Source organism: Solanum lycopersicum, chromosome 5 (assembly GCF_036512215.1).
Source record: "Solanum lycopersicum chromosome 5, SLM_r2.1".
Taxonomy (NCBI): Eukaryota; Viridiplantae; Streptophyta; class Magnoliopsida; order Solanales; family Solanaceae; genus Solanum; species Solanum lycopersicum.
In genome coordinates this window covers 16406674-16423818 of record NC_090804.1, presented here as the reverse complement: position 1 = coordinate 16423818, position 17145 = coordinate 16406674, and positions in this window count along the sequence as shown.

Genomic DNA, 17145 nt, shown 5'->3' with positions numbered 1-17145 from the left:
GTTGGAAAGAGGGAAACCCCTCGCGTCGTCGTCGTCGTCGCTTGCTTCGGCTTTGGCAAATGATCGAGAAACTATTTTTGGACAAAATTTATTTTAATTATTTATTTAATTAATTAAATGGACAAAAAATATATTCAATTTATTAGTTGGTGATAGAAGTTAACCGAAATGTTTTCAACTTTTTAGTTTATCCGACCCGACTAAGATCTGCGCGCGTGACCCATTTTATTTTTCCGTTATATTTAAAATTCCCACCATAACTGTTCTGAAAGGTTGCAACTTTCAGGAACAGTCAATACCCATTTAATAGTTAGCAACCTTTCATTAATGGTCATGTCAATTCTGAAAGGGTTGCAACCTTTCACAATATATTCTTCTTTCCTATAAGTACCACTCAGTCTTCAAAATATTTTAAAACAATTTTTTTTATTTTCCTTCTTATTCTAAAACATATTTTTTTGTGAATTTTCCCGATGTGGATTGATTCGCTGACAATAGAGTTTTTGGTATCTACACTCTACTGATTAAGATCATTTTACCCTGGGAGGTTATATTCGAAATCAAACCTCGAATACTAGAGGGGAATAATTTCCTTAAGGGGAGATTGTGAATTCAGTAGACTTGATTTTCTTCCAAACTAAAGATTATTTCAAATTCTGGTAAGTTTTTACAGATTTAAGTATTTTTTTAAATGCATTTCTGTTCATCTTGCTTACTGGTTCTATAAATTTCAGTTACTTTGTGTTTCTAAACAATTTATTACGATCAGTACTTTCTAGTTTTATTAACACAAATTGTTTTAACATAAAGTTTCTTATTTTATGACAAGTTTAATATATTATTTTTATTAAAAGTTATTCATTTGAGTTAAAACCTTGTAAAGTTGAGTTTATAGAGTTTTATTTCAGTTTTTAAGCTTTGTATGCTTAAGTTAGTCTTCCACTTGTAGTCATCCGGGATGAGGGTTCAAGGGGACCAGCAATGACTCTTGAGTGTCGGCCACGTCCAGGGCTTAGGCATAGGTCATGACACCCTTATCTAAATAAATCCTAAATGTGTTTAAAACCTTGTAAGGTTGAGTTTATAGAGTTTTATTTCAGTTTTTAAGCTTTGTATGCTTAAGTTAGTCTTCCACTTGTAGTCATCCAGGACGAGGGTTCAAGGGGACCAGCAATGACTCATGAGTGTCGGCCACGTCCAGGCATAGGCACAGGTCATGACACCCTCGTCTGAACTAAAGCATAAATGTGTTTGAAGAAATCAAATTGCTCTTTATAATTATTGACAGGCACAACAGAGTAGTGTCTGCACACGATGAGCATAGATAAACTTTTAAATAGTGTTTTTTCTTCTACTAATCGAGTTGTGAAATATGTACAGTGCTTGCACACAATGAGAAAAAGAATTGATTTTTCAATCACCAGCAAGACACAACATCAAGGTCGATAATCAGATTATGTAAAATGTAGTCTCAGTCATAAATCTAGGTGGTTTTTAAGACGAGCTATCAGAACCCAGTCATACAAAAAAGATATAATAGTAGAGACTTATAAAGATGTTAAAAAGCCGTAAGATTTAATTCTGGAAAGAGAAAAATGACATATAAATAATTACCTTAGAAGAGCCAATAAATACAAAATTTCTTCTCCCACAATATCCTGTTTGACCAACCACCATGATTTGCACCAGAAAACGAAGCAAATGTACTCAAGCTACCATCAACGAATATTATTCCTTGAACACTAGTATTCACCGGGGTTGAAATAGAGCTAGTGACGCCAATCCCAAATTTATCACCCAATCTTGAATTTAGATCAACAAAGTGCCTCTCCCATTCCCAATTCATTTGTCTAAATAAAACCCGAACAATAGTTTTACTACCAATTCAATTCACTTCAAAATTCTTATAATCGCCCTAATTTTGGTTCAATATAAAAACAATTTCATCCCATCTCTATCCCGATGAATAGAAGACGAGGGAGTCCAGGTAATAAACAGTCTTTGGATCAGGTATCCAATGGTTTTCACGGGAATGTCAATCAAGCACTGTCAGCATTGGTTTCTTCATCTTCTTCAAGTAAAGATAGAAAAACCCGAGTGAAAAGTTCAGATTTTTATAATAGAAATGTTTATTGTAAAGTGGTCAGAAGTAAGACTTCGAGAAAGGGATTTGTTTTGGATGGGAGTATTTTTTTTTAATAAAGAACCAACTTCTGAGGCTTTAGTTGCATAAATGACCTAATTTCCTTATGACTCGTTAACGGATGAGGAAATTAAAATTGGGGTTGTTAGTGTAGATTGTGTTATAGAACAATGTAACTATATTTTAATTAGGAATCACCTTATTATAAAATCATGTGAAGAGATGTCAGTTTTAGGTGACATAAGATATGTATGTTAATGTTACACCTGAACGGTGTAGTGGGTTATTGGATTTTTCCTATAACTATTTGTTATCATATGTGTATTTTAGTTTTGGGATGTCGTTGGCAATTAAGAACACGATTGTAGTTTAGACAAGTAAAAGTAGAGAAATTGTTATGAGGGGCAGGTCTTGTGGAGTTAGCGGCTGCAAGACAACTGATGTTATTTGGGTTTGAGGTTACTATTTTGGAGGTGTAAACGTGTGAAAGTGGAAGGGTGTATAAAAAATAATGGAAGAAGGGAAAAAGGTGGCAGCCGATAATTTAGGAGGAAGTGTTTTGAAAGGTACACTAGGGAATCCACAAGTTATGTTTGGTCGATAATTGTCGTATACAATTCATAAGGTGAGAGACCACGGTCTACTCTATCGTGCTGCTGGAAAGCCATATATAAATATTTGGATATAAGGGGTGGAGGATTCTTACGATGGACTTTTGGATAAGGCAAACAAGGTCATGTAAGAATTATCTCATGCAAATTTCATATGTACGATCCTAACAATTTTTGACAAAACAATAATAAATTCTTACAAATTATTTGATCTTTAGTTGGAATAGAAATTAAAATTGGCTAACTAGGCAACCCATTAATTATTGAAATACAATTTCTCGGAAAGAATTAAATAATTTTTTATCAGTTATTTGATCTATAGTTTGTAATAGAAATTAAAGCCTTATTTTATGATTATAAATAGAGTGTTACTGCCTCTTTTTTTAGTGTATTTTTTCCAAAAAATTCTTCCATGTATAATTAAAAGCCTTTGCTTAGCCTTAAGAGAACATTCGTTTACAATTTCTTTCCATCAAAAACTTAAGAATAAGATTACAAACTTAAAAACACTCCACATGTAGTGACCCGAGAACAAATTGAGATAAGGGACATATACCCTTCCCCAAAAATCGATTTGAAAAAACCCAGTAGAAAAAGAAAAAGATTACTTGTGTTGAGTTTATTGTAGAAAAATTGATGATTCCATTTTTTGAGATATTTGAGAACATTTTTCGATACTAGACATTGGATACGGCCAAAAGTTTGGTGAATGGGTGACAGGTGTCTGTTAATGTGTGCGATGTAACAAAGGAAAATATCACTTAAAAGTATGAAGGTGGAAATTTTTTCATAAGGTAATCGAACAATGATGACTTTTATCTTTAGTGCCTCAAATTGTTCAATAGTCGCGAATTAAGAGTTGGTGATGAAATTGAAAAAAAGTCAAGTTTGATGTTCAAATAAATTTCTCAAGTTCGTGCTTAGCGAAATGTCCAAGAATTTAGGATAAAAAACATTTCATATTCATTTTTAGTATTTCTCTTGCAAATAATTGTAATATCTTAAGATTGGAACATTTGCATTATGGAGTATGATGGTTTTTCAAATTCCCTATTTAGTTTGCGCAGTCCCTTTTAGTACATGTTTTTTCATTCCTTTTTATGACATTTCTCTTTTAGTTTAGATGTGCAATTTTGAAAAGGAACAATTCTCCACTATTTGATTTCTTCTCTAAGTTGCAAACAAAAATAAAAATCTCCTTTTTTTTTGCACCAACAGTATTGACAACGAAAATTATCATGATCGTTCACATAAGAAATTTCATCCCAATAGTTTGTAGATTATTTGTTTTCATCGAAATCTAGAACTAACTATTCAGAGAAATTGTATCTAGCAAATATATCATACTTGGACAAGAAATTATGATTTCTATGACTATAAATAAGACCTATATTTTCTATGTGAAAACTACATATTAATTGAGGGGCGTATGTAGGAGTATCAACTCCAAATTGTTGAAATTCTACGAAAGTATTGAAAGCCAAGATACATTCTTGCAAGACTTGTTTAGCTTCTTCATGCAGCATTACATGATAATTAAATGCCACAAATATTTGATTTGCCCATGTCAGCATGGTCACAATGACAATCGTCTGATTTCAATTCAAGAATTTTTTAAATGAAATTTTCTATGTTTGTGGAGTCATATGAATACGATTTTCCACTTAAATAAATGAGAAAAACACATAAATATGCTCCGGTCAAAGTTAAAAGTTCTTCTATTTTTCTTAAACAATGTTTTTTTCTATTGCGAGAAAGTTGCAGTTAGCATATGCTTTCTTTGACTCAATTAATTCCTTTTCAATCTTTTGATTATTGTTTATGATATTCCTTCCCTTTGCAAAAAAAAAAGAAGAAGATGTTTTGGTGTAATAAGCCAGAGCAACTTTCGCACCCCTAGCCTTCACCCTGGGTGGGAGTGACACTCGAGAACCATTGCTGGCCCCAAGCGAACCTTTGCCCTGGATTACTTACTCAACGAAAGACTTAACTCACAATGAAAAAATAATTTTAAAGTAAATTGAACTGATCAATAAAAAATAACAATGTATCAATATAACATTCCCTAGACAAAAGTGGCAACTCAATTCTCAACCATCAAAACCTGAAATAGAACTAAATAACTAATATCTAACAGTCTATGAAGCGTCTAAACAACTGAGATAGATGTCGCGACAGGCCCACGAAATCCTAATGAACTAATAATAACTAAAAATAATGAAAAGGGGTTCTCCGAAAGCAAGGAGGCTCCCCACAAGACTTTGATTGCTCAAATGATGCGATGGATTCCAATCCTGGTTACCTCTGTCTACATCATAATAAGATGCATGCCAAATGACATCAGTATATTGACGGTAAGAGTATGTGAGGAAATTCTAAAACAAGACATAATCTTGTCAGGAACTGAAGAATTTCGATGACTTAATTCAACTCAACATCACTAAACTTATTTCAATATAAAGCACTTTAAAAATATTGCAGTACAAACAAAAGTTGTTTAAACCATGATATCAACTATGTGTGTATGCAAAGATACATATAACTCTTAAATGTATGTAAAAATACAAGAAACTGTGCATATAAAAATACAATCACTTTTGTGGGAGTTTCTCTAACCAACAACCATCACTTAAGAGTTATTGTGATGATACATGACTGAACCTCACGCCGCCAGAACCGTCTTATATATTTCCGAGGGTATAGAACCTGAACTACTAAGTTGATTATCTAGTATATGATAAATAACCACTAAAGCAATCATCTAAAAAGCATAACCCCTTTTTACCCATGATGGCTATATGGTTATGGCCGTTTAGAGCTTTGATAACTCTCCCCCATATAGGTGCATAATACTACTCCCAAAATATGCTAGTTCTTTTGTTTAAAAACATAACTTCTTTCTGTTGTTTGAGATTATTTCTCAAAACATGGCTCAAAGGCTATATTGGAAATTAAAGTTTCTCTTCTTGCTTGATTGTGAAAAACATTTACTCTTATCTGAAACTACCTCAAAGGCTCTTTGTAAATCAAAGTTTCCTTAATTGTTTAAATGTGAAAACATTTTAAACTCTTTGGGAATACATAGTTCCCATGTACTTTTGAAGAAATGAACTTCAAATTTATCTTTTTCTAAACTAACAACTCAAGTCTTAAAACAAAGTTAAATCATTTGTAAAAGAATCTTGGAAGTTTCTATGAACTTCTCTCGACTCCTCTTAACTTTTCTTGATTTGACTCTTAATTTATCCTTGAATTGAATTATGGATTCAAGGATTGAGATTTGTGATCGAAAAGAACTCATGATGTTTAGGAATGATTTTAAATAGCTAAACATGAGAAAATATAAAAAAATCACTATCTAAAAGGTTGTCCACTCGGAGATGTATTTAATTTTTTGGTTGCAAAGTCTATTTTGAGGTAGAACAGTCTATGACTGCTCCACGATGTGAGGAAAAATTTCCCAAATCTGTGGAGAAAGCCCGCGAGGCGGAGCTGATACCTAGCAAATCTACACATGACCTTACTCAAAACAACTCTAAATTGACCTTTAAAACTAAAGAATTCGTTTATATCATTTCAAATTAAAGAACGAAAGTAAATTCAAAAACACACATCAAGAAATTCAAACTTCCAATTATTAGTTCAATTTCACGCGGAATTAAACTTATTTGGCACGTGTGTGAATGAATCATATGCTTTTTGAACTCACGTACCCCGTAGGTATCACGCCTTGACAAAATCGACAACAAATTCTTGAAGATCTTGACGATTCTTGCTTCCTTTCTCTTTTCTCTTTATCAAAACCCTAACCATTTTTTTAAAAGTGTAAACATACTAATATCAGCTTAGACTCCAATTAATTACCCAAAAAACAAAATAAAATAATTTTGAAGAAAAAGACCATAATGCCCCTCTAAAATCCGGATTGTACATTTCCTTCTTTGAATAGCCCTACTTCTAATGGACATATCTCATTCATACACTCGGAATCCCGCAACCTCGGCTGCGTTAGAATGTTTGTTCAAAGATCTTTCCTAGGATATCCGGAAACACATCTAACTCATTTTGAGCTAGAAATTATTATTGTTTCAAGTTTACAAAAAACTCAACTTTAACACACTTAAAAATTTTAATATTTTTTTATACTTTCCTTAAATTACTTTTTCATCTTTTTAATTTCTTTATTGTTTTTTCTTGTTACGGGTGTTGCATGAACTATTGCACTAACAAAAAGCATAATTGAACACTCCTCATTTGCTTTATCTACCACAATTGTAAAAACTGCTCCTTCTCAATTTGTGTCTAGAAATGGCACTGGAATATCGACGCTACTTAGATATAGTTGGTCACACATATAGTTATTGATTTTTTTCACAAACATCCTACTGTTGCTTTCAAAATGTATCATACAAATACAGATAATCCAACTTTTGCGATGAAAACACATACATATGTGTACAGTTGATCACACATACAAACACATATAGGGAGAATTATATATTGTATCTGTGCGATTTCAGTTAGCATTAACAAAAATCTCACTGTATATTACTAAAACACGGAAGCCAATATCCCTAAATTGACATAAATGTATTCATCAAGTACATGTAAAATCTACGAGAATTTTGACCTTCAAACGATTGTACTGATTGAAGGAACTTGACAAGCTGTTGTGTTGTTGTTGTTTAATGCTTTCAGATAAACTAAAGAGCCCAAAAACACAAATGTTTGTTCAACTGATCATTTTGAATACAACTTCAAGTTCACTTACACAATGAGGATATATATCCATTTTCTTCCTTCTTATAGGATGAAATAAAGAGTTGTTGGCTGAAGATATCGGCGAATATAGACTTTATGCAACTGATGTTTGTATTGGACACATTATGAAGAGGCAGAAAATTCTCCCTCGTCATGAGAAGTTAAGCAGAATATTCAACCCTGATATGGAAGCATTCAAATAGCGGACTGAAGATTTCATCATCTGTGAAATGCTTGAAAATAGACCAAGAAAATCAAATCTGCACAAGTAGTTGGCGAAATGGAACTACTCAAGTACATCTGAGACAAAAAAATCTCAAAGATGTTAGAAGTGTCATTTAGGTCAACAATAGACGTACAAACTTGCTAATGTGAGACACCAATGTCAACTTTATCATGCCGATGGAAAGACCGTAGATGATTATTTGGATTTAAAAAAAAGGTGGAGGCTGCTTACAATGAACTTTTGGAAAAGGCAAGCTAGAATTATCTCAAGTTGTTTATCTTTGAGAGGAATTGGAGACTTTGCGAAAGGATTCTGGTGTTGCGATGGATGTTAAGAAGATGAGCTTGTTTAACTAGCATCTAGTAAATTTTGAATATACAAATGAAGTTTATCTTTCACAATTTTCCTTAGAATTTTTTCACAAAGATGATCCCTATGATATGGGAGGGGATCACTGTTTCTTGTCCGGTGGAAATGGAAGATTAGTTCATGCTGTGGCTGAAAATGTGTCTATTATTTTTTTAAAAACTCCGCATGTCATTTGTTATGGTAGATATAGTGTAAAGGTGAGTACTCGGGGCCAATTATTTAAGGGAGATATGGCATTGTGAACCATTACTCTCAAAGTTTTGAAGAGTGGTTCTATCAGGTTCACACTAGAGTTGGGTCAACAAAAGTTGGACACAATAAATAGATTGGGTTTGGAACTGTTTAAATAAGGGTGCAACGTTATTCATGTTTGTGTTTTGGGACTTCAATGTTGATATATTTAGTCATGTGTTGATAATTCTAATTGTCGAGGGACATTATTTCTATTCTACAACTATGCAACGGTTGCTGGTGGGCCCTTTTTGTTAGTTCTAGTCGCTGGAGAAGCTGCACAAAAGTTGTAGAGAATGGCCCTTACTGATGCAGTTACAAAAGTACTTCAAATTTGAAAAGGTAAGTGATACGTTCCACATTGACTTTGCTTTCAATATACCAAAATCTTATTTTTACCAAAGCAAAGTTAATGTGGAACCTATCTTTTACCTCTTAAAATTTGAAGCACTTTTGTTACTGCATCAGTAGGGGTGATTCTCTAAACTTGTGTGCAGCTTATCTTGCGACTAGAACAAACAAAAAGGCCCTACCAAAAACCGTTGTGTGGTTGAAGAATACAAAGAACCCCCCCCCGCCAACTAGGATTATCCGCAACATGACCAAATATATAAATATTGGAGTCCCAAAACACATATGGGAATAGCATTGCAACCTTATTTAGTACTCCTAAACCCAATCTTTTTATTGTGTCCAGCTTTTGTTGAGGCAACTCTGGAATGAATGTGATCAAACCACTCTTCAGAACACTTAGAGAAACGGTGCACAGTGCAAATCTCCCTCAAATAATCGGCTACGGTAATCACCTTCACATTATCTGTACCATAACGAATGACATACACAAATTTTCAAAAATAATAGGCACATTATCAGTCTGAGCATGAACTAATCTTTCATTTTCACTGGGAAAGAAGGACATCTTGGTCCCAATATTCTAAGGAAATCTCTGAAATAATACTTGCGTTTTCAGATTCCAGATTTGTCAGATGTCACTTAAACAAGCTCACCTGCTCAACATTCCGCGCAACACGTGAATCCTTTTGAAGTCTCTGATCCCTTTACTAGAGAAATAACTTGTGATAATTCTTGTCTAACCTTGCTTGCCTTGTCAAAAAGTTCATAGTAAGCATCCTTCATATTTAAATCCAAATACTCATCTATGGACATTGACCTCTCACTTTATGAAGTGAATACAACAATCGTCAAGCCAACACGAAAAGTAGATTTCCTAATTTACCTGTCAAAACACTACCTCCTAGATCAACAACTGCCACCTTGTTCCCTCATTCAATCCTTTTTGTATACACATCTCCACCTGCATATTTTCGTCCCTCAAAAACAATAACCAAAAACCCATATAACATCAATTGTAGTGCAGCCACTAACCAGGCAAGACCTGCCCCAATAACAATCACTTTGTTTTTACTTGGCGCAGCTAGAATCATGTTCTTAATTGTCAATGCCAACCCAAAACTAATTTGTAGGATAACAAATAGTTATAGGCAGAATCAATAACTCACTACATCGTTCAGGTATAACATCACTAAAAATATCCTTTATCACCCAAATCGATACATTTTCACTCCATTTTGTAATAACGTGTCCTAATTAAAATATACTGGTTGTTCTATCCAGCCAACTACACCAACAACCCGAGCTTCAATTTTCTCATCCTTTAACGAGTCAGATAGAGATCCAGCCGTTAACGCAACTAAAGCCTCAGAGGTTAAATCTTTTTTATACAAATAATCTCATCCAGAACAACTACCCTTCTTGAATTTTTACTTCTAACCACATTATAATCACATTTCTGTTAGAAAAATCAAAACTTTTCACTTGAGTTTTGCTAGCTTTACCTGAAGAACATGAAGAAACCACTGTTAACTATTCTTCATTGAAATTCCGGAGAAAACCATTTGATACCTGATTTGAAGATTGTTTACTGTCTGGTCTATCTCGTTTTCTATGCATAGCAGAAGATAAAAATGATTCAAGAGCAAACCAAATTTAGGGTTAGGGTTAGAATTTTGAACTTAACTAAATTGGAATTTTTTTTAAGTAATGACCCTTGAGGTGGGTCAGGGGCTTAGCAACACCCCAGGCCTTAACATTTCATAAAATCAAAAATTACAAGAAGGGGGGGACATAAACCTTACCTTCTATGATTTGGTAGGTATGTAATTGACTTATCTTAAAGATTAGTCAATTCAACCTTATACAAATTGATGCACATCTAAAGAAAAATAATACCTAGAGAGGACTCCTCTCTTAATACATTTTCTAAGAAAGCATAAACTAGGGAGACTCTCCCTTTACAAGAATGATGAAAAAGATAAACCTATTCTATTAACTATAATGGTCAATGAATAAGTTTGATATACATTTCCTTTGACAATCCTCTGTAAAAGATTGTTTAAGGAGGGTGTTTGATTCTCTTTACTTTCCTTCTTCTAAAGTTTTGAATGCCCATCTTCTCCAATATGTAGCTTCCTCTAATTGTTCCTTTTAATTGTCTTGTTGTGTAGAAATGTTGAGGAATCTCGATGCTATGACTCCATTTGGCTAGCAAATCTGCTGTGCTGTTTGCTTCTCTGTATATGTGTTGACATTGAAAGTGATGTAATTTCTTGGTTATTTGGTGAATGTGTTGTACATATTGTTGACATATCCAAGGAATTTGTATTGTGTTGCTAATCCATTTTGACAGCAATTCTGAATCAACCTCCAATACAATGTCTTTGTAACCATGTTGTTCACACCACTCAAGCCCATATACTGCTGCTTTTAGTTCTGCAATATTGTTAGTACCAAAACCAAAAGGTGAAGCAAATGCAAATATTACACTACCTTGATGATCCCTTAGGATTCCACCACCTCCAATCTTACCATTTTCTTGTAAACAACTACCATCTGTATTGAGTTTGTATCTGCCTATTGTTGGTTTGATCCATCTTACCATAAAGATCTTATATTGTTGTTTACATTGATCTATGAAATTGATCAAATGGCCCCAACTATGCTGCCATGGTATGTTAGGATACTCCAATTTAATAATCTGCATTGTATCTTTAAAAATACCATATTGAACTCTGTATATGCTAGATTGCTTCCCTCCATATTTGACAGCACACCTATTTTTCCATAAATTCCAACAAATAATGTTAGGTAAAGTATGAATAAGTAATTTGTGTACCTCATTGTTTGTTTGCAGACTCCTCCAATATAATAGCTGGCTTCTCATATTTGTATTAACATGAACTGCTCCAACTGTAGATGCATGCTTTTTCCATAGATAATTAGCAAAATTTCCAGTAAGCAATATATGATTTATATCATCCTTGCCTTTGTTATAGCAACAGTAACAATCAACTATATCCCTACCCAATCTCTGCAATATCTCATTAGTAGGTATTTTGCCCTTTAAAGCTCTCCACATAAAGAAAGATATTTTAAAGGGAATGTGTTTATGCCAAATAATATTATTAATAGGATCATGACTTCTTTTCTTTCTAATAACCTTCCAGGCTGATGAAATAGTAAATTTACCAGTTTCATCTGGTATCCATATGGCAGTGTCTTCCTTTCCTTCATTATAATTTAATACAGTCTGAAGAATGATAGGAATCAATAATGGTGGAACATGCTGTCTAATTAAACTCTCATTCCATTTACCATCTATCCAAAAATCAGCTAATGTACTGTTGTTTAAGCTAGATATGATCATAGTGATTGGCTAGAGAATCATTTTCTAACCAATTATCCCACCAAAAGCTGCAAGTTCCTGAATGAATACTCCATTTAATAAGAGATTCAACCTTGTGTCTATTTTTAGTTAAATATTTCCAAACAATAGAATCCCCAGAATCATATTTTTTTGCCACAGGATTGGCTCTTTGACAGTATTTGGCTTTTAAGAATAGACTCCACAAAGATTTTTTGGTTCTAAATTCCCACCACTGTTTGTATTGAAAAGCAGTACAAACATCTTCCAATAGCCTTACACCAATACCTCCTTCATTAAAGGGATAAGCAAGATTTTCCCAAGAAGAACAATGATATTTCTTCCTATCCTTATCAGTACCCCAAAAGAAATCAGCAATAACCTTCTTAATACATTTTAGAGTAGTCTTAGGAGGAGAAATAGCTGCAAGAGTATGAACTGGAATAGATTGCAATACATGTTTAACCAAAGTGACTTTGCCCCCAAAGTTTAACATCTTTGCTTGCCATCCCAAGATTCTTTTGATCACTTTTTCTACCACTCCTGAATAATAGATAATTTTTTGCCTTCCTATATATAATGGACACCCCAGATAGTTGATAGGACTCTCCTTCCTATCAAAACCAGTAGCTCTTTCAATATTATCAATAATAACATGATTAGTGTTGGAAGCCACCATAAAGAAACTCTTATCTTTATTCACTTTCTGACCAGATACCCTTTCATACTCTTCAATAGTCTTTATTATCAGGTGAAGAGAATTACTATCAGTGGAAGTAAAAATAATTATGTCATCTGCAAAGCTAAGATGATTTATTTGAGGCCCATTGCTTTCCATATGAAATCCTCTATACATATTGTTTTGGTAAAGAAGATTAAGTTGTCTTGAAAGAACTTCAGCCCCTAAAATAAATAGTGCTGGAGACAAGGGGTCTCCTTGCTTTAGTCCTTTCTTAGACTGAAAAAATCCATGTTTTTTACCATTGATAACCACAGAATACCAATTATTGCTCATAATCCTCCAAATTTTGTCTATAAACACTTCACTGAAGCCCATTTTCCTTAAAACTATACAAATATATGTCCAAGAAACTCTGTCATAAGCTTTAACCATATCAAGCTTGATAACCACATTACTTCCTTCTTTGGGTAATTTCATGCCATGGATAATTTCTTGAGCCAACATAATATTCTCAGAAATGCTCCTACCCTTGACAAAACCAGATTGATTATCTGATACCATAAAAGGTAAAATTGATGATAATCTAGTACTCAGGATTTTTGAAATGATTTTATTAATGAAGTTACTAAGGCTGATAGGTCTATAATCCTTTAATCTGTTAGGATGTTTTATTTTAGGTAGTAAAACTAGGCAAGCATGAGACATATACCTAGGCATAATGTTCCCAGTATAAAAATACTTAATAACATCCATAAGATCATCTTTAATAATTTCAAAACACACTTGATAAAATTTGCCTCCAAATCCATCAGGGCCAGGGGAAGAATTAGGATTCATACTCATAATAATCCTTTTCACTTCATCCTCTGTAAGTATCTTGTCTAACTTATCATTTTGTTCTTGAGTGGTCCTATGATTGATACATTGTAATATTTCTTCTTGTATCTTATCATTATTAGCAGAAAAAATCCCTTTATAGTAATCACAGGCTTCTTTGGCAATATTCTCTTCCCCTTGAATCCATGCTCCACTGTCATCCATAAGCTTATTAATGAACATTCTCTTTCTTTTGCCTCTAATCACAGCATGGAAATATTTAGTGTTTGCATCCCCCTCTCTTAACCAATGTAACTGAGTCTTTTGCTGTAATATCTTATATTCCCATTTCAAATACTTAATAGAATGAGCATTAACATCATTCAACTTTTCACTATTTTCTATACTGTTATTCATAATCATATTTTGTTCAGCCTTTTTCACCTCATCCTCATACTGTTTTACTTTTTCAAAAAAATCTCCATATTCCTGTTTTGACCAATCTCTTAGAGTTTTTGTTAACCTCTTTAATTTTGCATGAAAAATCCACATAGGATTTCCAACCACTTTCCTTTTCCAGCACTTTTCAACTGTTGCTAAGAAAGTATCACTATCAGTCCAATAATTGAGAAACTTAAAATATCTAAAAACATTGGCAAGATTATCACTTACTTCCATCAGTAAAGGACAGTGATCAGAACCTACTGATGGAAGATGATTTATGCTAGAATGAGGCATTTTTTCTAGCCACTGATCATTAATCATACCCCTGTCCAACCTTTTCCAAATCTTGCACCATCCTTTCTATGATTGCACCATGTAAACTTCTGACCATTATAGCTCATATCAACCAAACCACATGTTTCAGTAATGTTAATGAATTCTAGACTCTTAGTGATATTATATTCTCTACCACCCAATTTCTCATTTGAGGAGACTATAACATTGAAATCCCCAATAATACACCAAGGATACCTAGTGTCAGACCACTGCAACATACTATCCCACAAAGGTTTTCTCAACTGATCCTTACACTTAGCATATACATAGGTTATAAGAAACTTCTCACTGCAATTTTCATGGCTCACCTCACAGGTAATATGTTGTTGATCACACTCCAAAATATCACAGGTTACTTCATTAGACCAAAATAACCAAATTTTGTTATTTGGATTACTATGACCCTGATTCATGAGCAGCTTCATTCTATTAGAATCTACTTGAGACTGGTTAGAAAAAGGTTCCAAAATAGCCAACATAGACAAATTATGTAATTTTCTGAGATTAATCAACCTTTGTAGAGCACCAAAGGTATTAATGCTTCTAGCATTCCAACAAATCAACTTAATCATTAGTTTCCTCTACTTCTAGCTCTAGTATTAGGCTTACTAGTACTAGGATTTTTAATAGATTTAGACAGTTTCCTTCCCCTAGGTGATAGACCTTGTTTGCCAGTAACTTCTATTTCATCAACATTAGAAGTACTAAGTAATGGGCCTTTTTGAATTTGATCAGAATTGGTGATTTCCTCCCCTGGTTCAATGCCATCCCCTAAAGAATTAGTATCAACATCATACTCATCTTCAGAATCTGGCTCCCTATACTCATCAAAATTGTCTTGGTGATCAATAGGGGTTTTACCAGTATTAGAAGGATTTTTATTTTTATTAGAAAAATTAACCTGTTGATTAGGTAGCTAAATTTTATCTGGGGGTTCCTTATCAACATTACTACAAGAACCCTGTTCAACTATTTTATTTTTCCCTTTATCATTTCTATCATGATAAAAAATAGTATCCACCTGACCACATCCAACCTCACCTCCTTCAGCTACACCAACAATATCAATATAAGGGAGTGCAGGGGAGGGGAGCATTGAGTCAATACCTGAGTTTTTTCTTTTTTCTTGTTGATAAACTGCATGTTCAGTCATAGAACCTTGTACTTCCTTTCTTTTTTGTTTATTCCTGTGTTCTCTATGTACCTGAATTCCTTCAACATCTGTTTGACTTTCTTCTTGCCTTTGCTGAGTGTATACCTCTATTCCATCTCCAGTAGTATTATATTCCTGCACTTCAAGATCAATATATGTATTCTTGGTAGGAATTGAAACCATACCTGTTTGTGGCTGTTGTTGAGGAACAACAGTCCTGTCATTGCTAAATCTAACTTGTTGATTACCACTCCTTCTTTTTTGTGTTTGCCATTCTTCTTGGATCACTTGATGTTGATTATCAACCTGATGGTGTCTTTGTTGATTGTACTCAGCATCACTTCTACCATTGTCCTTATCATTATTAATCTGCAATTCTGCATTAACATTTTGAGCAGTATCTTTCCTAGGCTTATTTTTTTCCATCTCTTTTCTTTTTTTATTATCCTCATCTCTTTTTTTAACTACACAATTAATTTCTTTATGCCCTTGATGCTTGCAGTAATAACAATAGTCAGGAATACTATCATACTCAATCTTTTGCCACCTCCCATCTGTTATATCTTCCCCAATGTACCCCATCCAAATATGAGGGGGTCTTTCTTTAGTTAAATCAACCTGTACTTTAACTCTAGCTTGGCTCCCTCTAGTTTTATTAATGGAGGCAGAATCAAGGTATAATACTCTACCTATAGGGGACAGTAAGGTGGTGATAAACTCTTTATTGTAGAAATTCCAAGGTAATTCAGGTAAAGAGATCCAAATGGGCACCAAGGGTGTTTCTTCCTCAGGTTTGAAAGTTGGTGTCCATGCTTGGATTCTCATAACTTGGCCAGCTATAGTCATTCTTTGCTTAGTCCATACCATATTATAATCTAATTCATTATCCAAGTCTATATACACATGCCTAGAATTAAAATGAGCTATTTTAACACCACCTGACAATTGAGTTTGAAGTACGAAATTCTTTCTAATCAAATCAACTCTTGGCATGGTGTAAATGAATTTCCCAATCAATGTAAATTTACAAGTAGATGCTAAGTCTTTAACCAATTCATCCTTAACATATAACACAGCAGGAAGCCCTTGTTTAGAGGTAATCTCAGGTTCTGTTAATTTTATACTAACACCCTTTTTAGCTTGATTATGTCTAAGTCTATCTTCATATGTTTGAACAATTGTATAGGGAGCAGGCTCTGGTATATGATCCTTCTTATTGAAGTTATTATTAGGAGATTGATCATTCTTCTCAGTCATCTTCCTAGGGATAGGTCGATCGAAATTGCTAGATACTTTTGGAAAGTTATTATGATAATCATGTTCAGCAGTAGTTTTATCAATTTCTTTCAACAAACCATCATTCTTAGAATTAGGTAAAGAAGTGTTACCTTGACCGTTATCAGATCTAATGGCCAATTCAGACGAGGGCATAGCAAGATGACTATTTTTGGCGAGATGAACAGCCTCCCTTGAATCTTGAATTCTTGTAGGTCTTTGGAATTGCTGTGTTATCTCTTTTTCCTTGTTCAAATTAGGAATACTTTGGGGATTTTGTACAGGTCGATGACCTTGTTGTTGTTGCACATCACGATTTCGCTGTTCTTACTGCACAATACTAGTTTCTCCTTCATGTCGATGGTCGACATTTTGAC